The sequence below is a fragment of the Oryza glaberrima genome, chromosome 1 (assembly GCF_000147395.1).
Source record: "Oryza glaberrima chromosome 1, OglaRS2, whole genome shotgun sequence".
Lineage (NCBI taxonomy): Eukaryota > Viridiplantae > Streptophyta > Magnoliopsida > Poales > Poaceae > Oryza > Oryza glaberrima.
Genome location: NC_068326.1, coordinates 15099404 through 15122225, shown reverse-complemented (window position 1 = coordinate 15122225; position 22822 = coordinate 15099404). Strand labels below are relative to the sequence as shown.

Here is a 22822-nt window from a genome sequence, read left to right as displayed (position 1 = left end):
TAATGTTACTATCGCTTTGTCGGATGAAGAAATGACAAAAATAAAAGTTATAGATATTGGTGAGTTATACAACATTGTTGTTGATGACTTTTTCAATTGAAATTATTTAGTATTTGAAAATATTGTTCGAAGTTATTATAATTTAAAATTCAAATTCACATTATTGAAACAAAGTCATATAGCAAAATGATCAAAACAAAAGGTGTAGATACTGATGAGTTATACAACTTTGTTGTTGATGACCTTCTGAGTTGAAATCATTTAGTATTCAAAAATGTTGTTTAAAGTTATTATAATTTGTTATTCAAATTTTATATAGATCAATCAAACTCAGATGGAGAAATAATCAAAATAAAATAGGTAGATCTAAATAAGTTATACAACTTTGTTTTTACTACTTTTCATATAAGGTCATTTATTATGATAAAATTCGATCCGAAGTTTTCATATTTTGAAATTAATTGAGAGAAGGGAGGCAAAATGGACTTCTTGGCGTGGGAGGAGCAAAAGGGCTGGCCCATAACAGGCCTTCTTTCATTCCATCTCTGTTTAACATTTTTTTTTCTTTTTATTTATTGTACCATTGTGAAGTAACACACAAAAAATCATACTAAATGAACTTATGTGAAAAAGTTGCCAAAAACAAAGTTGTATAACATATTAAGATCTATCAATTTTATTTTGGTTATTTCTCCATCTGAATTTGATTGACCTATATAATATTTGAATTTCAAATTATGACAACTTCAAACAACATTTTCAAATACTAAATAATTTCAACTGAAAAAGTTCTAAACAACAAAGTTGTATAAATCATCAATATCAACAACTTTTGTTTTGGTCATTTTGCTATATGACTCTGTTTCAATAATTTGAATTTGAATTTCAAATTATGACAACTTCAAAGAATATTTTCAAATACTAAATGATTTCAACTGAAAAAGTCATCAACATAAAAGTTGTATAACTCATCAATATCTATAACTTTTATTTTGATCATTTCTTCATCCGATAAAGTAATAGTAACATTGTTCAAAGAATTTACATATCTTTCTTATAGTTTATAAACTATCTAAGAGATATGTATATTTTGTGAACACTGTTACAAATCACTTTGTCGGATGAACAAATTACCAAAATAAAAGTTATAGATATTGATGAGTTATACAACTTTGTTGTTGATGAATTTTTCAGTTGAAATCATTTAGTATTTGAAAATGTTGTTTGAAGTTGTCATAATTTTAAATTCAAATTCAAATTATTGAAATAAAGTCATATAGCAAAATGACCAAAACAAAAGTTGTAGATCTTCTAAAAGATGTCTTGAGGGGCTTTTGAAGGTTTCGTTGGTCAGTGCTTATGGATCGTCACCTAAGATGGCCAAGGCATAGGAATCAGAGATTATGTGTGGCGCCGATAGTGGAATTGGAGAGCATGTCCACCTTGGTTCCCCTTATGAGGCATTGAATAGTTGAGGAAGGGGAGCTGACCCGAAGGATTTCAGGAGATAGCTCTAGCTCCCTCAACAATTTGTTACTCACAATGGTTGTTAACTCCTGAATGGTTTCCCTAAGGAATTTGTCTTCTAGATGCTTTAAAGGAATAACTGGAACTAGTAGTTGTTTGTAACAGGACTAATTCGAGGTATTTCTGAAATCTTCAAAAGGGTGAAAATTTTGGAGTTGCTGGAATAGAATGCCTGTTCAGCAGCGAAGATGAAGCTAATGACTCCAGAAGTTGTTTTCATAGAACTCGTTGATTGTTTAATTGATTGCTTCATCTTGACATAATGCTTGTCGAATTTTAATCTTGTGTTTGTGTAGCCCCCGACTTTATGCTTGGTTGGAAAGCGACTAAATATAGAGTCAATAACTATAATTTCTTGTTGTTGAATAGCCATTGCTTGAGTGAAGATAAGCATTGAGAATGTCTAAGTAGAAAGCTTGAGGATTTGAGCACTACTTGTTGTAGTAGATTAGCACGATGTCGTGTCTGGTGGAACATGCCGAGGTGTTGAGTTTCTCGGAGACGTCGAGGTTGATGAAGTAGCAAAGCTGGTTAAGTTAAGGCAACAAAGGTTGCGGAGGTGTAACAGACTCAAATTTTCAGGGAAAAATTTTTGCTAAATATTTTAGTTGCACTCTTCTCGATTCTTCTATTGAAGTGATCTTGCCTTCTCTTAATTTCTTTTAACTTGGATTTAGACTTTATTTGCAAAGTTAATCGCTCTCTTTTAAATTTTACAAAACCTTTCTATTTATTTTCTTTAATCTCTAACTTTGGCTCTAGATTATATTTCCTTTGAATCCATTCCCGAACATCTCCAACAAATACTCTTTCAATTTCCGCTCAACCATCTCTAGAGCACATGAAATATCAATATCTCTAGAGTTAATACCTTTTCATTTAGAGCTTACCACACTACCATCAAATCCAGTTTTATCTTCCACCAAATATTTCCCCTTTGATCTCTACCCAAACACATGAAATACCAAATCCTATTTTCCCCAGAACCACTACTTTTCTTTTGATCTCCACTCAACTATCTCCAGAATACATGAAATGTCATTTTCTAACCTCCCTAGAGTACATAAAATGACAATTTCCAATTTCCTCAGAGTTTGTACTCTCCCTTTGAACTCAACCCCAATATCTCTAGAGTACAGGAAATGTTGATATCTTTCCTTTTGATCTCCACCAAAATATTCCCATAGTCCATAAAATATCCTTTTCAATCTCCCTGAGTCAATATACCTATCCTTTAGAGTTTACCAATCTACCACCAATTCTGTTCCTGTAGAAATTCCCATCCACATATATTTCCAAATCCAGTTTTATACTCCAACAAATATTTCCCCTTTGAAATCTCGTTCATCTAAATTATCCATTCAAGATTCCAAAGTCTACTATTTAGCTTGGGCCAATAATTCCCGATTGAGCCGACTCTTTGTTATATTGATCCATTAACAATTTTATCCTTGGGGCTAAACTAGTATAATTTCCTTTTTGCTGGAATTTATTCTGGATCAAACCCTTGATCTAGACCTATCTTTAGAAATCCTTGTTCTCTTTCATACAACACCTTCCACAAACTCCTCTAGATGTTCCACTATCCAAATTCTTCTATCTATAAATCAAACCGCCAGTTTGATTCCCAAGGTTTGATTCTTTCTGGCACAAGAATAATATTTCCAGAATAATTGCTCTTGTGGTAAGAAACCTTTTCAATCCCTCCTATTCAAAAAGTTTAAATCTCCTTTAGCCCAATTGAATCACCAAAAATCCATACCACGTATATCGGGGCTAAAATCCTAGTTATTTTCCTTCCATCTATTTTTGCCACCATCCCAAAAATTTATCCAACGTTAGTAGATAAATTATTTGTATTTCCTTTCCTTTCCATCCCATTTGACTATTTAATTTTTAAATTTTAAAATATAGAGAAAATCTTTTGTGATAAGTTTTATATTTGGTTCTTATTGAATTCTATAAATTTGGAGCATCTTTATTTTTATCCTTTTCAAAATTTATATCTCGAAATAAATATCTTTGATTTTATTTTAAAAGTATTTCAAACTCCTTTTTGCTTTTAAAACTTTATATTTAAATTATTTTTATAAAGTTCAAAAGACCCCAAACTTTTCTCTTTTAAATTTTATCTCCTTTAAAACCTATTTAAAACTCTGCAGTCAAAATTTCCTAGAAATCCTATTTCTTTTCCAAACTTCAAAAAGTCCACTAACATCTTCCTTTAGCTCCATTATTTAGAAATCCTATTTGAATTCCTTGTCCGAGTTCAAAAAGTCCACAAATATTCATCCCTTAGATTTTCATCTCCTTTGAATTCTATTCAAAACCCTCCACACAAATTATCAAAGCTTCTGATTAAATTTGGGCCAGAGATTCTTCATTTGGCCCATTCCTTTGCTCCCTCCCATTATTTTTCCTTGGAAAAAGTACACCGCAGGTCCCTCAACTTGTCATCGGGATACGAAAACATCCTCGAACCACAAAACCAGATATGCGGGGTCCCTTAACTATACAAAACCGGTCACCCAAGGTCCTTCAGTGGTTTTGACCCCGGTTATGGTCTGTGTGGCAGCTGAGTCAGCGAGGGACCCACATGGGACCCACATATCAGGTGTCCACGTCACCCTCTCTGTTTGCCCTTTCTTTTTTTCTCTTCTTTTTCCTCTCCTCTTTGCGGGGCTGTGCGGCGGCCGGCTTGCGAGCGCGCGGTGACCGGCGAGGCGGCGTGCGAGCGGAGGCGCGGAGAAGGAGGCGGGAAAGGAGGAGGGTGGCGCTGCGATGGCGGCCGCCAGCGGCGGCAGCAGTGGGGAGGCAGCGTGCGGGCGGCGCCGTCGTCATCCCCCTCGTCCCTGCCGGATCCCGCCGTCGTCCCCCTCGTCTCCTCTCCTCTTCGTTGGCGTCGTCGTCCCTCTCGTCCCCGCCGGATCACGCCACGGCCGGCGTCCTCCTCTTCCTCTTCTACGTGGCGGCAGCCGTTCCATGGAGGCCGACGCGCCAGTCTAAGCTGGCCCGGCCTTCTCCTCGGCTTCGCCGGAGCCGAGCTCTACCGGCAAGGCGCTAGCCCGGTGGTCGTCTTCCGGTCGGCCCTGGTGGGCCCTCGCCGCGACCACCTCCAGGTCCGAGCCATCCAAGCGGAGCACGGCCTCCAGGCGCTCTTCGCCTTCAAGCCCGAGGCCTCCTCCAGCGCTCTGTGCTCCTTACCTTGAACCTCCCGTCGTTGTTCCCCCTGCACCGAGCAGCCTCGCCGACTCCACGACGGTGACCATCGGCGCGCCCAACGCCTCGTAGCGCTGCGACGGGTCACGCACATGGATGGCCGCTACCAGTGTGACGCAGGCGCCGCCCTCCTCCGCGCCTCTGCTCGCAAGCCGCCTCTTGCACTAAGCACACGCTGACACGCATAAGTTAACAGTGTTGTGTTATTTCAGCTGTGGCCCCGATATGATCCAATCTTGGCAGTTGCAACGGCTGGAGAAATAAAATCCATTTGGAGTTTGTTATGCATGCACGAAGTTGGCGGCGAAGCTGCGGAAGGTGGCGACGAATGCATCAGGCGTGCGGAGTGGCATTTTGCATCTGCATGGAGCCCGGGAGGAACCGAGTCGTGGGATAGCACGAGATTTTAGGCCTAGGATTCCTCTTTCTATTTCTAGACTATAAGTAGCAGTCAGTTCATTTTTTCCCTTGTAAGGTTTACAATTCAGTTGAATGAAAAACCCCAAAAAATTGCCCCACATTTGCTCATGATTTCGCTAAGTTCTAAAATTCCTCAATACTCTATTCTTGCTCTGTTTTCTTCAGTTCCGCCAGCTAGCTGTGCTTGGAGTTTCTGTGCCGGACGGCTACAGTTCGCCCGGAAGGTGTTCGATCGGAGTTCAGCGCTTGCGCTAACAAGTGGTATCAGAGCACTCAGGTTGAGGGCTGATTTGACACCATGGCGTTGGTTTCGGCGGGAGCGGATCCAGCGAGGGGGAGCTCAGGGAGTGCGTTCTCCTACCCACAACTCACGGCAACGAACTACACTAGTTGGTGCATTCGGGTTCAGGCGATGATGGAGGACCAGGGCGTGTGGGACGCCATCGAGCCAGCGGCCGGTGTGGCCGTCGACCCAAGAAGGGACAAGAAGGCGAAGTCCCATCTGCTGCAGTCCCTGCCGGAGGACCTGCTGATGCAGGTGGCGAAGAAGAGATCGGCAAAGGAAGTGTGCGATTGCTTGAAGACAAGGTTCGTGGGCGCGGACCGCGTTCGCGAAGCGCGCCTGCAGACGTTGAAGGGTGAATTTGGTGCCATGGTGATGGAGCTAGGGGAAACTCTGGATCAGTACGCGGGCCGCATCACCGTGATGAGCGTGCGTCACTCGGCATTGGGCTCGACACTAGGTGATTCCGCGATGGTGAAGAAGCTGTTCGACACGGTGCCGGAAAAATTCATCAGCCTCATCGCAGGTATTGAGCAGTTTTATGAGATTGATGATATGCCATTTGAGGAGGCAGTGGGCTGGCTCAAGGCCTACGAGGAACGCCTACGGAAGAAGAAGGCTGCAGCCGGCGGGGTCACCGCCGACGGGCAGGTCCTGCTCACTCAGGCCGAGTGGGTGGTTCGTTTCAAGAAAAATGGGGGAGAATCCTCATCACCACACAAAAACAAATCAACCGGCGACAATGGTGGGCGCGGCCAGGGTGGTTGTGGTCGCGGCAGAGGTCGCGGCGCAGGTGGATGCGGCGGCGCGCCGCGTGGCGACTCCGGTGGTGGCTCTAGCGGCACAGACCGTGATAAGAGTCACATCAAGTGCTTTAACTGTGAGGAGTACGAGCACTACTCCAACCAGTGCCCTCATCCGAAGAAGAAGAAAGGGGAAGCAGCTCACTTGGCACAGACGGAGGATGCTGGACCTGCTTTATTGCTCGCGGTGACGGAGGACGAGCCACAGCGCACATCGTGTGGCTTGGTCGTGCACGAGGAGCGCGTGTGGCCCAAACTGCTGCTGGCAAACGCTGCTGAGCAGGCCGGCGATGTTTGGTTCCTCGACAATGGCGCCAGCAACCACAAGACTGGGGACCGCGACAAGTTCCGTGAGCTAGACGAGTCGATCACCGGGCAGGTGAAGTTCGGCGACGCGTCCACAGTGCAGATCAAAGGGAAGGGTTCGATTCTCTTTGCATGCAAGAACGGCGATCAATGGCTCCTGCAGGACATCTACTACATCCCTAGTCTGCAGTGTAACATGGTGAGTTTGGGCCAACTCACAGAGACGGGGCACCGCGTGGTCATGGATGATGATGTACTTGAGGTGTTCGACAAAAGGCCATGGCGGCTGGTGATGAAGGTGAGGCGCACAGCGAATCGCCTCTACCGAATTGAGTTGAAGCTGGCGGGAGGAGTTCCGGCGATCGTTCACCCAAACCAGCTGTGTCAATCCTGCCTGGTAGCGAAGCAGATCAGGGCGCCATTTCCGGTGGAGGCGCACTACAGGGCGGAGGAGCCGCTCGAGTTACTGCACATGGACTTGTGCGGACCGATCACACCGAGTACAATGGCTGGTAATCGCTATTTCCTTTTAATTGTTGATGACTATACTCGGTGGATGTGGGTGTTCGTCATCAAAACCAAGGACCAGGCACTGGAGGCCTTCACCAAGTTCAGGCCGCTGGCCGAGAACACGGCTGCCGGGCACGTCAAGACGCTGCGGTCAGACCGGGGTGGCGAGTCCTGTCTGGGGATTTTGCACGGCTGTGCGAGGAGGCGGGAATCCAGTGGCACTTGACGGCGCCGTACTCGCCTCAACAGAACGGTGTTGTGGAGCAAAGAAATTGCACGGTGATGGCCATGGCGTGATCCCTACTCAAGGGGATGTCTGTGCTGGGCAGGTTGTGGGGGGAGGCGGTGCGCCATGCGGTGTACCTCCTCAACCGCCTGCCGATGAAGACGATGGGAGACTGAACTCCGTTCGAGGCGTGGACGGGGAGAAAACCACAGCTCGGACACCTACGGGTGTTCGGTTGCACGGCGCATGCGAAGAACACAGCGCCACACCTCAAGAAGTTGGATGACAGGGGTGCGCCGTACGTGTACCTGGGCGTGGAGGAAGGGAGTAAGGAGCATCGCCTGTTCGATCTGCGTCGTGGGTGAATACACGTAAGTCGTGATGTTGTTTTTGAGGAAAAACTTGCTTGGCAGTGGAGTGCAAGTGCAGGGGAGCAGAACTCAACCGAGTTCGAGGTTGAGGAAGGCGACGGCGAGCACCTGCCGAATGAAGCAGACCCGGGGAGCTCGGTACCGCGGTACTAGGCACCGTCGTCAGGCAGGCGCGCCGGCAAGGAGCCGGTGACGGAGGCAGAGCAAGATTCACCCCCTGCAAGCCCGGCAAGGTTGTCACCAACCTTGCCTAGCACGCCCACTCCCGGCTCTTCATCGACACACTCTGCCGGGGTGGAGGCGTCCCCATTCTCTGCCGGTAGCGCGGAGAGCAACAACGGGCCGATGCGGTACAGAAGTCTTGGTGAAATCATGCAGGACGCCCCGCGAGTTGATTTGGTGGAAGATGAACACGACGGAGAGGCATACCTTGTGGAGATGGAGGAACCGTCAGGCTACCGTGAGGCAGTTGGCCAACCAGCATGGGAAGATGCAATGAGAAAGGAGATGGAGGCAATCGAGAAAAATGCGACGTGGGAGCTGACCACGTTACCTACCTGGCACAGGCCGATTGGACTCAAATGGGTGTTTAAACTCAAGAAGGATTCTGCGGGCAAAGTGATCAAGCACAAAGCTCGACTTGTTGCAAAGGGATATGTGCAGAAGCATGGTGTGGATTTTGATTAGGTGTTTGCACCAGTGGCAAGGCTTGATACTGTGCGGTTGATACTTGCACTCGCGGCAGATCGCCGTTGGCAGGTACACTACCTTGATGTCAAATCGGCATTCCTTAATGGTGAGCTGCAGGAAGAAGTCTATGTTGTTCAGCCAGAGGGTTTCGTGAAGAAGGGGCAAGAACATCAGGTGTTGAGACTGAGCAAAGCTCTGTATGGGTTGCGGCAAGCACCGCGGGATTGGAACACTCGGCTTGACAAAAGTCTGAAGACACTCGGGTTTGTGCGGTGTGCACAGGAACAAGTAGTGTATATCAGAGGAAAGGGAATAGATGCAGTGATTATTGGAGTATATGTTGATGATCTGATAGTGATGGGAGCTGATCCAGGAGAGATTCAAGCTTTCAAGCAACAGATGATGGGGGAGTTTGAGATGAGCGATCTCGGTCTCCTCACCTACTATCTGGGGATCGAGGTTGATCAAGGAGAAGAAGGGATCATGATCAAGCAAGCAGCATATGCTAGAAAGGTGTTGTCGCAGTTGGGAATGACTGAGTGCAATCCAACTGCAATTCCCATTGATCCTAGAGCAGTGGTGCAAAAGGATGCAGAAGGAATGCCTGTTGATGTCACTGAATTCCGTCGTGTTATCGGGTGTCTCAGGTACCTGTTACATACCAGACCAGACTTGTCGTTCGCTGTTGGGGTGGCAAGCAGATTTATGGAGAGACCAACCACATCTCATCTCAGGATGATCAAGCAAATACTTCGATATTTGAAGGGCATAATTGATTGTGGTTTGGTGTATCCTGCGGGCAGTGGAAGACTGGAGATTACTGGGTACTCAGATAGTGATCTCGCTGGAGACACGGTTGATCGTCGCAGTACTGGAGGTATGGTGTTCTTTGTCAATGAGAGCTTGGTCTCGTGGAGTTCACAGAACCAGAAGACGGTGGCTTTATCGTCATGCGAGGCCGAGTTCATGGCAGCCATAGCAGCAGCTTGTCAAGCGTTGTGGCTGAGAGCCTTACTGAGTGAAGTGGCGGGCGTGGAGGAGAAACCAGTCAGGCTGTTTGTGGACAACAAGTCTGCAATTGCGTTGATGAAGAATCCAGTTTTCCATGGGAGAAGCAAGCACATTGATACCCGCTACCATTTCATCCGTGAATGTGTGGAAGGCGGGCAAATTCTTGTTGAGTTCATTCGATCCGAGGATCAGCGGGCAGATGGAATGACAAAGGGACTGCCGGCAACGAAGCTGGCGACGGCACGGCACTTGTTAGGTGTTCGTTTGATTAGGCCACGGCAGAATTAATGGGGAGATTGTTGCTGTTATTTCAGCTGTGGCCCCGATATGATCCAATCTTGACAGTTGCAATGGCTGGAGGAATAAAATCTGTTTGGAGTTTGTTATGCATGCACGAAGTTGGCGGCGAAGCTGCGGAAGGTGGCGACGATTGCGTCAGGCGTGCGGAGTGGCATTTTGCATCAGCATGGAGTCCGGGAGGAACCGAGTCGTGGGATGGCACGAGATTTTAGGCCTAGGATTTCTCTTTCTGTTTCTAGAGTATAAGTAGCAGTCAGTTCATTTTTTCCCTTGTAAGGTTTACAATTCAGTTGAATGAAAAACCCCAGAAAATTGCCCCACATTTGCTCGTGATTTCGCTAAGTTCTGAAATTCCTCGATACTCTGTTCTTGCTCTGTTTTCTTCAGTTCCGTATCGGAGTTGAGCGCTTGCACTAACAAACAGTTTAGGACTTGGCAACATCAGCAGTAGCAGTAGCGCACACAATCAGATGGCAATCACAAGCAGATCAAGCATATACATGGAAGAACGACTTAATCATTACAATTTTTTTTGGTTGTCACGTACCACGAAGCAGACCATATATACTCCTACATGATGATGCCATTTTCTTTCTTACCATGATTTTATAGCTAGGTAGCTAATCGATCAGCTGCTTGATTGATCAGTAGGCAGCAGCTGCGGCGGCGGCGCACTCGATGTGCTGGCCTTGTCGTCGACGACCTTGCCACCGGCCATGACGGTCTTGTACGAGTATCTGGTAGCGACGACCACGTAGAAGACGAGGTTGGCGATGCCGATGCAGGTGAGAAGCCAGTAGAAGAGGTCCAGCCTGCTGCTGTTCAGGTCCATGCCGAACCAGCCGGCGGCGCGGCCGCCGTGCGAGGTGACGTGGACGAGCGGCGTGAGTGGGCTGCCCTCGACGACCCTGTACCGGTATGTCACACCCTAAAAATCTCAAATATATAAATTGTTGTTTATGTGCTGTTTTGGTGTTTTTGTTCTTTTCTGTTTAGATTCCGACGTTTCCGGAGAGTCCGTTTTCGCAGGAGAAGAATTTGAAGAGTTCCAAGGCCAGCAAGGCAAGTCACACAGATCCCAAACAACCCTTTGAGCATGTTGATCCCGTTTAAAGCTATTGTTTCTATTCAACTATTGCATTTATTTTTGAATGTCATTGGGTGGAATTAACCTATTGTTTGTTATAGCCCTTTTGTTCTTGATCACTTTATTCCTTGATACCTTGGGTTATTATAACTTGACTAGTTGGGCTTTAAATATTGGTTCAGCTAGATATTAGATATGATTGCTTAGCCATGCTTAGAAACATTAGCACACTATTGGGATAACTTTTGACTCACTATTATTTAATGATGGCTTAATGATAGCTCATGATGGTTAATCATGATTGGTTAATTAATTAATTTTCCAACTAAAACCTGATAATGGTGGGTTGTGAGCGCATGGTTTTGATGGTCGTGCTCATGACAATTAAGGACCGGTTCACGAGTTTCGGTTGTGAAACATTAACCGTGCCAACCACAAGCCAGCGTGGGCAACGGCTTTACCTTTTGTATAGCATGGTTCATTGCGGGGCACCAGACTGAGAAGTGGCGGAGATAAGCCCACGGGGGTCGCTGGGGAGTCTATGCCTTGTTTATAAGGGGGTGATTATGATCCAGGAATGGTGCGCTGTGGTGGATTGTGTTGTGCGAGGGGTACTGTCATAGCTCCTTTCCGAGGTACCATGGTGGTATCGAGGCACATGGTGACATGTCGTGGGGCTGTGTCTTGTGGGTACAGTGGTACACCTCTGGCCAGAGTAAAACTATTCGAACAGCCGTGCCTGCGGTTATGGGCGGGTCTAACAATGTCTTTCGTGATTAGTTTCACACTTCTCACCATAATAAAAGATGCTATAACTGGTAATAATTTGATTAGCTCCTGGTTTGGAATGGTATATTCCTGGTTTGGGGATAGAACTGTGCAGCCGGGATGGTTGTTCAGAATGGTTGGGCCTATGCAACAGGGTATGTTGTATAGCGTTGGATTAATATTGTTTAATTATTATTTAACTGTTTTATTAAATTCTGAAATGTTTATTAAATGCTGTTTATGCAAATGAAACCCTACTATGCCATCCTTTGTTATCCTATGCACTTGCATATTTGTTGCGTGGCTTGCTGAGTATGTCATATACTCACCTTGCAATCATTCATCAGAGGAGGAGTTCTACAGTGATGCTGATGGTGTGGAGGATTAGGTGTAGCCCTGGTCAAGCTGCCTGTGGAGTGGAGTCGTCTACGCCGCTTATCTTATTTTCCGCTGCTTAGGTCTTTATTGATTGAGAAGAACTCTCTACCTCTGTAATGACATTTTATTCGCTTATTAATTAGAGTAATAATTGTACTCTATTATCAATTTGTTATTGTGTGCCTCGGCTGATTCTTGGACGAGGGTTCACACACATGTAAGCGTTTGGAATTTTGGATAGAAATTCCGGGCGTGACAAGTTGGTATCAGAGCCTCCTTGACCCTAGGTTATGCCAAATGGTTACCCATAGAAGCCCTCTAAAAATATTGGAAAAGTAGAACTGTTCTCCTCCCTTTCTCTTTTAATTAAACCAAACTAATAGCACATGCACTTCATAATTTCTTTTAGTGGTTCTCATCCAAAATTTATTCCAGTGTTATTAGTACTGTACATCTATTACTGTACTAATGGCTCATTTACCAGCAAAAGTTTTACAACATTGTTTTATTTAATCTTGTTGCAATGAAATAAAGTTAGCATGTTGATTTTATAACTTTCTTTCTTTTATTTCTTTTGGAACCTGTTGTTCAAAAGTACAAAATTTGTGACTTTGTTTCCAACTGTTTCAACTTATCTTGCAAGCTTGGTTTACTTTATTTACTTACCTTTTACTTTGATTTTCTAACTTTATTCAAATTAATCCAAAAACTTGTGCTATTGATTGGATAAATGTCTTAACTCCCTCCTTTCACTTGTCTTTAGATGCCGCGCTACAAGCCTGAGTACTTGTTTGGTGTTGAGGGATTTGTCCAGGAGTTGCGTACGATGTCCTTTGCCATAGGATTTGGGACTGCCCCTTTGTATGCCCAGATTCCTCATGATCGTGATGAAGAGAAGTGCCGAGTCAAAGTCACCTTGAACAGTAATAGTGAAGATATCCCATCAGTGATGTTCGAAGCTGGAGGAGGAAACTACATTCATGCATATCAGGAGGTGGCAAGGATCGCCATAGGAGAGCTCCGCGATCACTACAGTGATCAGTTAGCCGACACTGAGTATCGCTACCATCCTCGCCAACCCCAGGGAAGTGACCGTGGCAGCTACCTTGAGACTGAGGGGATTGAGAATGATGCTACCACAAGGCATTTGGTTGAGATGCTGTGGGCTATGGATGAAACCCGCGCGGAGACTGTGTTAGCAGCTCAAGATCGTGAAGACCGGAATCGTGGTAAGATTTGCAAGCTAGAGGACAAGGTGGATCGTTTGGAGAAGGAACTAGCCGCATTAAAGGGAGAAGCACCGCCGCAGAAGGCCAGGGTTCATCTTACCGCAAGGACGAGAGCTCTATTCGTCCCTCGCTACCAATTGGCGCCAAAGGTCCGTGTGGTGGAGAAAGAAGTTACCCCAACCCTAGCGGATACTCCGGTCGTCAATGTAAGTGATGATGGTGAAGAAGAATCCAAGCGCATCCATTCCAAGATCGAGTGGGGAGCAACTCAAGATGATGGAGACGAACCGAACGAGCCTTCAATCAACTCCGATGCCCGGAAGACCTAGAATGTCTTGTCAAGCCGTTGTCTTAGATCGTTGTGTTAGTTTGCTTGTTTTAAGTTTGGTTGTGTGTGTTGGTCCTGCATGTGGTTTACATCAGTGGTGGGATGTAAGTGCATGCGTTTGTTTGCTTTCGAGTGTTAGGTAGTTGGTGAGTTTAGTGGTGTGAGAGTCTTTAGTTTTGTAATAATGAAACTCAGTTAAGATTAATAAAAGTTAAGTAAAAAAAATTAATTCTCTGTCCTAAGTAGTTTTTCCCTGGTTTCTCTTCTTGTGCTCCTGCCCATGCCAGATGGTGCTCACTCGCAGCAACGGGAATGGCCCCAACATCAACCACAACAACAACAATGGAGAGAATCCCACGCTTGCCCAAGTCCTGGCTCAACAGGCACAGCTTATGAACATGATGATGCAGCAACTTCAGAACCAGCAGAACCAGGGAAATAACCATGCACCTCCCCAGAACAAGTTAGCATAATTTCTTCGTGTGAGGCCGCCCACTTTCTCTAGCACCACTAATCCTGTTGAAGCTGGTGATTGGCTGCATGCCATAGAGAAGAAGTTGGATTTGCTTCAGTGCACTAATCAGGAGAAGGTCTCATTTGCATCACACCAACTGCATGGCCCTGCCTCTGAGTGGTGGGATCACTTCCGCCTTAACAAGACTACTGCTGAACCTATCACTTGGCTTGAATTCACTGCTGCTTTCCGGAAGACGCATATACCATCGGGAGTGGTGTCTCTCAAGAAGAAGGAATTTAGGTCGCTCACCTAGGGATCTCGCACGGTCACTGAGTATCTGCACGAGTTCAATCGTCTGGCTCGTTATGCTCCGGAAGATGTGCGCACTGATGAAGAGCGCCAGGAGAGATTCTTGGAAGGACTTAATGATGAGCTTTCTTACCGACTCCTGACTGGGGATTATCATGATTTCCAGAAGTGAGTGGATAAGGCTATTCGCCAGGAGGACAAGTACAACCGCATGGAGCAGAAGAAACGCCGGATTGCTCACTTCAAGGCACAACAGGGGAATAGTTAGAGGCCGCGTCTTACTTTAGGACCCCAGTCCATGCCACAGGGAGGTACTTCGTCTGTTGTTCGTCCGTAGCGTCAGTTCTTCAACAACAATGTTGGCAACAACATCCGCAATCAAGCTCCACGCCCTGTTGCAGCTCCAACACAGCAACAGCCTGCCAAGAGGGAGCAAGGCAGCAAGCCCGGGGTGTGCTTCAACTGTGGTGAACCAGGCCATTACGCTGACAAGTGTCCGAAGCCCCGACGCGTGAAGGTTGTCCCTGCCCAGAGCAACTCTACCGCACCAGCATCAAAGGCTCGTGTCAATCATGTCTGCTGCAGAAGCTCAAGGTGCTCCAGATGTGATTTTGGGTACGTTCCTTGTTAATTCTATTCCTGCAACAGTGCTTTTCGATTCTGGTGCCACACATTCATTTTTATCTATGAGTTTTGCGGGAAATCATGGGATGGAAGTAGAAGATCTTAGACGTCCTTTGATGGTTAGTACCCCGAGTAATCAAGCACTCTCTCTGCAACGTAGCCCCTCTGTCAGAATAGAAATTCAAGGAGTACCATTTCTGGCCAATCTTATCCTATTAGAATCCAAAGACCTTGATGTCATCCTAGGGATGGACTGGTTAGCCAGATATAAAGGTGTGATAGACTGTGCCAACAGAAAAGTAACTCTCACCAGCAATGATGGTCGAGTTGTAACTGTTCATGCACTGTCTTCTGAGTCTTTAAGGTCAAGCCTGAACCGAATAGCTTTGGAAGAGATTCCTATAGTCAGGGAGTATCCCGATGTGTTCCCAGACGATTTACCTGGTATGCCGCCTAAAAGGGATATAGAGTTCAGAATAGATTTGGTACCAGGAACCACTCCGATCCATAAGCGACCATATAGAATGGCGGCCAATGAGTTGGCAGAAGTCAAAAAGCAAGTCGACGATTTGCTTCAAAAGGGATACATCAGACCGAGTTCATCTCCATGGGGAGCTCCAGTTATTTTTGTGGAAAAGAAAGACCATACCCAGAGGATGTGTGTGGACTATCGTGCACTAAATGATGTAACTATCAAGAATAAGTACCCGCTGCCCAGTATTGATGATTTGTTTGATCAGCTTAAAGGTGCCACCGTTTTCTCCAAGATAGATCTTCGTTCAGGGTATCACCAGTTGAGAATCAAAGAGGAAGATATACCTAAGACGGCTTTTACCACTAGGTATGGATTGTTCGAATGTACTGTTATGTCTTTTGGACTTACCAATGCCCCCGCTTTCTTCATGAACTTAATGAATAAGGTGTTTATGGAATACCTAGACAAGTTCGTGGTGGTCTTTATTGATGACATTCTTATCTACTCCCGAACTAAAGAAGAACATGAAGAACATCTTCGTCTTGCACTAGAGAAGCTGCGAGAACATCAGTTGTATGCCAAGTTTAGCAAATGTGAATTCTGGTTGTCTGAAGTGAAGTTCCTTGGTCACGTCATCTCAGCCGGAGGAGCTGCCGTTGATCCTAGTAATGTGGAATCCGTAACCAATTGGAAATGACCAAAGACAGTTTCAGAGATTCGCAGTTTCCTGGGTCTTGCAGGTTATTACCGGAGGTTCATAGAGAATTTCTCCAAGATTGCTAAGCCCATGACACGACTGCTTCAAAAGGATGTAAAGTACAAGTGGTCAGAAGAATGTGAGCAGAGTTTTCAAGAGTTGAAGAATCGCTTAATATCAGCTCCTATTTTGATTTTACCTGATCCAAAGAAGGGTTTCCAAGTGTATTGCGATGCATCTAAACTTGGGTTAGGTTGTGTTCTGATGCAAGATGGGAAGGTGGTTGCCTATGCATCTCGTCAGTTACGTCCGCCCTGAGAAGAACTATCCTACTCATGATCTTGAGTTAGCTGCAGTGGTTCATGCATTGAAGATTTGACGTCATTATCTTTTCGGTACTCGTACAGAGGTGTACACCGATCACAAGAGTTTAAAGTATATCTTTACTCAGCCAGATCTGAATATGAGACAACGGAGATGGTTGGAATTAATTAAGGATTATGACATGGGAATTCATTATCACCCGGGAAAGGCTAATGTTGTAGCAGATGCTCTTAGCAGGAAAGGCTATTGCAATGTTACGGAAGGACGACAGTTGCCATTGGAGTTATGCAAGGAATTTGAAAGATTAAATTTGGGAATTATCAGTAGAGGTTTCGTTGCAGCCTTAGAAGCGAAGCCCACTCTAATTGATCAAGTTAGAGAAGCTCAAATTAACGACCCTGATATTCAAGAAATTAAGAAGAATATGAGAAGAGGAAAAGCTATTGGTTTCTTGGAGGATGAGCAAGGAACTGTATGGTTGGGCGAGAGAATCTGTGTCCCCGAACACAAAGATTTAAAAGATGCAATTCTGAAAGAAGCTCATGATACTTTATACTCCATTCATCCTGGTAGTACCAAGATGTACCAGCATCTCAAGGAAAGATTTTGGTAGGCAAGTATGAAGCGTGAAATCGCAGAATACGTAGCAGTATGTGATGTTTGTCAGCGAGTCAAGGCGGAACATCAGAAACCCGTCGGGTTGTTGCATCCTTTGAAGATACCAGAATGGAAGTGGGAGGAAATCGGTATGGATTTCATCACTGGTCTACCCAGAACGTCATCAGGACACGACTCTATTTGGGTGATAGTCGACAGACTTACCAAAGTGGCTCATTTCGTCCCAGTAAAGACAACATATTCCGGAAGTCGGTTGGCGGAATTGTATATGGCAAGGATTGTGTGTTTGCATGGCGTCCCTAAGAAAATAGTGTCCGATCGGGGAAGTCAGTTTACTTCAAAGTTTTGAAAGAAACTTCAGGAAGAGATGGGTTCTAAGCTGAACTTCAGTACTGCTTATCATCCGTAGACAGACGGACAAACCGAAAGGGTAAATCGAATTTTGGAAGACATGTAGAGAGCCTGTGCTTTAGATTTCGGTGGGAGTTGGGATAAGAATTTGCCTTACGCCGAATTCTCGTACAACAACAGTTATCAAGCTAGTCTCCAAATGGCTCTTTACGAAGCACTGTATGGTCGGAAGTGCCGCACTCCGCTTTTGTGGGATCAAACGGGAGAACGTCAGGTTTTCGGGACTGATATCCTGAGGGAAGCAGAAGAAAAGGTGAAAATCATTCAAGAAAGATTGCGTGTGGCCCAGTCTCGTCATAAGAGTTATGCCGACAATCGTCGTAGAGATCTAAGTTTTGACGAAGGAGATTATGTGTACCTTCGTGTCACGCCTCTTCGAGGAGTTCATCGTTTTGACACCAAAGGAAAATTGGCACCGCGTTTTGTGGGACCTTATAAGATTGTCAGTAGAAGAGGAGAGGTTGCTTATCAGTTGGAATTGCCTCAATCTTTGGCAGGAGTTCATAATGTGTTCCATGTGTCGCAATTGAAAAAGTGTTTAAGGGTACCCACTGAGGAAGCTAGTCTTGAACAAATAGAAATCCAAGAGGATCTGACATATGTTGAGAAACCAATCCGTATCTTGGAAACAGATGAGAGAAGAACCAGGAATCGAGTTATCCATTTTTGTAAAGTTCAATGGAGTAATCACTCAGAGGAAGAATCAACTTGGGAACAAGAAGATGAATTAAAGTCAGCTCATCCGCATCTGTTCGCCAGTTCTTCTGAATCTCGAGGACGAGATTCTGTTTAAGGGGGGTAGGTTTGTCACACCCTAAAAATCTCAAATATATAAATTGTTGTTTAAATGGGAATTATTAGAAATGATTTTAAAAGCCTAGAAGAGAAGATCTAGTTTTAAATAATAAATTCCAATATAAAAGTGGGCCAGATAAAATTTCATTAAATACTTTGCTTACTTCTATAATTCCTAGATTTTTCTAGGATTTATTTGAGCTAAGGAAGTATTTTTAATAAATAGAATTGCATTTCATGAATAATTTAAATTGGAAAAGGTTTTTTAAAAGTCTCTTTTGGCTTTGGGCCGAAAGTCGGCCCAAAACCCTCTCTCTCTCCTCCTCGGCCCAAGTCGGCCCAAGTCAAGCCGAGCTGCCCGCGCGCGCGCTCGCTGTCGCTGACAGGTGGGGCCCACCTGTCAGGCCTGTCGTCTACCTCCGGCCGCCCGCCGCCCGAACCCTAGCGCCGCGCCGCCACCGTCTCTTTCCAAATCCGGCCGCCCCTTTCCTTCTCCGGTGAAATCAATAGAGGGGAAATGATCCTCGGGATCCCCTCTATCTTTTCTCTTATGGAATCGTTGGTTAATTTCGTTTGGAAATCCGTGGATTCGATCTCGAATCGGATTCATCTCTCTCCTCCGAACCCTAATCTTTCCTTCGCGTCGCCGGTCGCCGTGGGCCTTCGCCGCCGCCTCCTTGCCCCTATAAAAGGACCCCCAAGCCCGTCGCTACCTGTCGCCACCCTTGCCTTCGTCTCTCGTCGTCCGTAGCGCCCTAGCCCCGTGAGACCTCGTGCCGCCGTCGTCGCCGCCGCTCCAGCCGTGCGCCGCCGTCGCTCTAGTCGTCGCCGTCGCCTAGGGAAGTCGCCATCGTGGTCGCCGTCGCATCGCCGTCCTCGTCCGCCCCTTCGCCGTCGCTGTCAACCGCCGGAGCACTGTCGCCATCGTCAAACCGAAGGTCGCCGCCGCTTCTTCCTCGACGCCGTCGCCGTCCGTTGATCTTCTGCCGTTGTTTTGGTCATCGGTGAGTTCGCTGCGTCACCCTCTACGTGTTGGTTCCCTCCGTTCGCGCTGTCGTGCCGTCGTTCGCCGGCGAGCATACGCCCGAGCCATCGCCGGAGGTGACGTCACCGTTGACGTCATCGTCGTCGTTCCCCGTGGCCCGGTCGTGGACCGATGGATCTTGGCCGTCGTTGTGGATAGGATCGATCTCGGCCATTCGTTTCCGTGAGCCGCCGCCGTGCACCCGGTCCACCGCGAACCCTAGCCGCTGACGTAATAATTCCCTTTTCCTTTTCAAAAATAATTCATTATTGCGTCATAATTCAATTAAAATCCATATAAGTGATTTAATCCGATTTAATCTTTAAAAATTCATAACTAATTCATCTTAGCTCAGATTTAGTTGGTTCAAGTCTCTAAATTTTTCTAAAATTGAGATCTACATGTTAAAAATATCCACATGTATTGTTCATGCTTTTTTATGTGCTGTTTTGGTGTTTTTGTTCTTTTCTGTTTAGATTCCGACGTTTCCGGAGAGTCCGTTTTCGCAGGAGAAGAATTTGAAGAGTTCCAAGGCCAGCAAGGCAAGTCACACAGATCCCAAACAACCCTTTGAGTATGTTGATCCCGTTTAAAGCTATTGTTTCTATTCAACTATTGCATTTATTTTTAAATGTCATTGGGTGGAATTAACCTATTGTTTGTTATAACCCTTTTGTTCTTGATTACTTTATTCCTTGATACCTTGGATTATTATAACTTGACTAGTTGGGCTTTATATATTGGTTCAGCTAGATATTAGATATGATTGCTTAGCCATGCTTAGAAATATTAGCACACTATTGGGATAACTTTTGACTCACTATTATTTAATGATGGCTTAATGATAGCTCATGATAGTTAATCATGATTGGTTAATTAATTAATTTTCCAACTAAAACCTGATAATGGTGGGTTGTGAGCGCATGGTCTTGATGGTCGTGCTCATGACAATTAAGGACCGGTTCACGAGTTTCGGTTGTGAAACATTAACCGTGCCAACCACAAGCCAGCGTGGGCAACGGCTTTACCTTTTGTATAGCATGGTTCATTGCGGGGCACCAGACTGAGAAGTGGCGGAGATAAGCCCACGGGGGTCGCTAGGGAGTCCATGCCTTGTTTATAAGGGGGTGATTATGATCCAGGAATGGTGCGCTGTGGTGGATTGTGTTGTGCGAGGGGTACTGTCACAGCTCCTTTCCGAGGTACCGTGGTGGTATCGAGGCACATGGTGACATGTCGTAGGGCTGTGTCTTGTGGGTACAGTGGTACACCTCTGGCCAGAGTAAAACTATTCGAACAGCCGTGCCTGCGGTTATGGGCGGGTCTAACAATGTCTTTCGTGATTAGTTTCACACTTCTCACCATAATAAAAGATGCTATAACTGGTAATAATTTGATTAGCTCCTGGTTTGGAATGGTATATTCCTGGTTTGGAGATAGAACTGTGCAGCCGGGATGGTTGTTCAGAATGGTTGGGCCTATGCAACAGGGTATGTTGTATAGCGTTGGATTAATATTGTTTAATTATTATTTAACTGTTTTATTAAATTCTGAAATGTTTATTAAATGCTGTTTATGCAAATGAAACCTACTATGCCATCCTTTGTTATCCTGTGCACTTGCATATTTGCTGCGTGGCTTGCTGAGTATGTCATATACTCACCTTGCAATCATTCATCAGAGGAGGAGTTCTACAATGATGTTGATGGTGTGGAGGATTAGGTGTAGCCCTGGTCAAGCTGTCTGTGGAGTGGAGTCGTCTACGCCGCTTATCTTATTTTCCGCTGCTTAGATCTTTATTGATTGAGAGGAACTATCTACTCTGTAATGACATTTTATTCGCTTATTAATTAGAGTAATAATTGTACTCTATTATCAATTTGTTATTGTGTGCCTCGGCTGATTCCTGGACGAGAGTTCACACACATGTAAGCGTTTGGAATTTTGGATAGAAATTCCGGGCGTGACACGGTAGTGGCACCAGCCGGCGAGGAAGACGGCGAGGGAGGCGGCCATCACGGCGGCGAGCACGACGGCGGCAGCGCCCCAGCCGACCTTCTCCTGGAGGTAGACGATGACGGTGACGCCGAGCAGGACGCCGACGCAGAGCCCTCCTCCTTTCTCGCCTCCTCCTCCGCCCCTCTGCTCGCAAGCCGCCTCACCGGCCGCCACGCGCTCGCAAGCCGGCCACCGCTCAGCCCCACAAAGAGGAGAGGAAAAAGAAGAGAGAAAAAGAAAGGGGAAAGAGAGAGGGTGACGTGGACACATGATATGTGGGTCTCACGTGGGTCCCTCGCTAATTCAGCCGTCACGTACATCAAAACCGGGGTCAAAACCACCGAAGAACCTCGGGTGACTGGTTTTGTATAGTTAAGGGACCCCGTATATCTGGTTTTACAGTTTGAGGATGTTTTTTATCCCCATGACAAGTTGAGGGACCTTCGGTGTACTTTTTCCTTTTTCCTTTCCACTCTTCTTGCGCTGCCAGCCCAGCCGAGCCGAAGCCCAGTCGAGCCGGCCAACCGAAGCCGCCTTCTACCTCCTCTGTGGGCGCCGCCACCGCACGCCATGAGACGCCGCCGACCGCGGCATTGCGCCCGCGGTTCTGCTGCCGTCGCCGCTGCCTTGCCAACCACGGCAAGCCGGCGCCGTGCCGTAATCCATCTCCTCCGTCGTCCAACCTCGCTGCCGCCGACGCGTGTGCGCGCCGCCCTGGCCGACCAATGGATGAACAGAGCCGGCGCCGTCTCCTTCTTTTCCACGCCGCCGTCACGGAGTTCTCCTCACCCTTCTCTGTGAACCGCCATCGGCAACCGACCTCCGCAGCCTATAAAATGACGACGAGGTCCTCTCTTTTTCCCCACATCAACATAGCCTCGAGCTCTTCCTCTCTCTCCTGCCATGGCCGGCGTTGTCTACCACCAGCCGATCTCCTCCTCCGTTGCTTCCCTTCCTATTCCCTTTCACCATAGGCTTTGCCTCACTCCGGTGATTCCATTTTTCCTATTTCCCCTCTCCTTTAGCCACTTCCACAAGCCACCAACGGCACCACCAAAGCCGGCCGGAGCTGAGCTTTTGTTGCCGCTGTTCCAGCCATCCTCTTTTCTCCCTATGCTTTCCACCGACCTCCCCGGATGCGCAGCGAGCGGGAACACGCTTGGCCGCTGCCGTCGAGGCCGTTCAACCACCGAAGCACCGGCGCCCTGTCCCTTTTCCTCTCTGTTGTTGCTCGGGAGAAGAAACAGAAGGAAGGAGAGAAGAACGGGAGGAAGAAGAAGAGACATATGACAAGTAGGCCCCGCTGCACAGTAACCTTCCTCTTTTATTTGATTTTAATTCAATTTCAATCTTTAGACACCCATATCTTTCCAACCACAAATCCAATCCCAATGAGACTTTGACCTAAATTCATATAATTTCAAACTCTTCGTTTTGATACCAAATTTCCTATTTTTAAAATTTTATTTGAAATTCTTTATTTAAAAACCATTTTCCTTATTTATTTATTTACTTTCTAATTTTAAATTATTTTAATTAACCTTTAAAAATTATTTTAAATTTATTTGATTTACTTTACATCCCCTTTAATTTTAAATTTCTTGTTTTATTTAAAAACCTTTTTAAATTTTAAT

At 46.0% G+C, this 22822-nt stretch overlaps 1 pseudogene; it reads left to right on the top strand.

Moving 5' to 3' along the window:
* Positions 1–22091: 22091 nt before the first annotated feature.
* On the top strand, positions 22092–22591 carry LOC127767392 (uncharacterized; annotated as a pseudogene).
* The last annotated feature ends 231 nt before the right edge of the window (positions 22592–22822 follow it).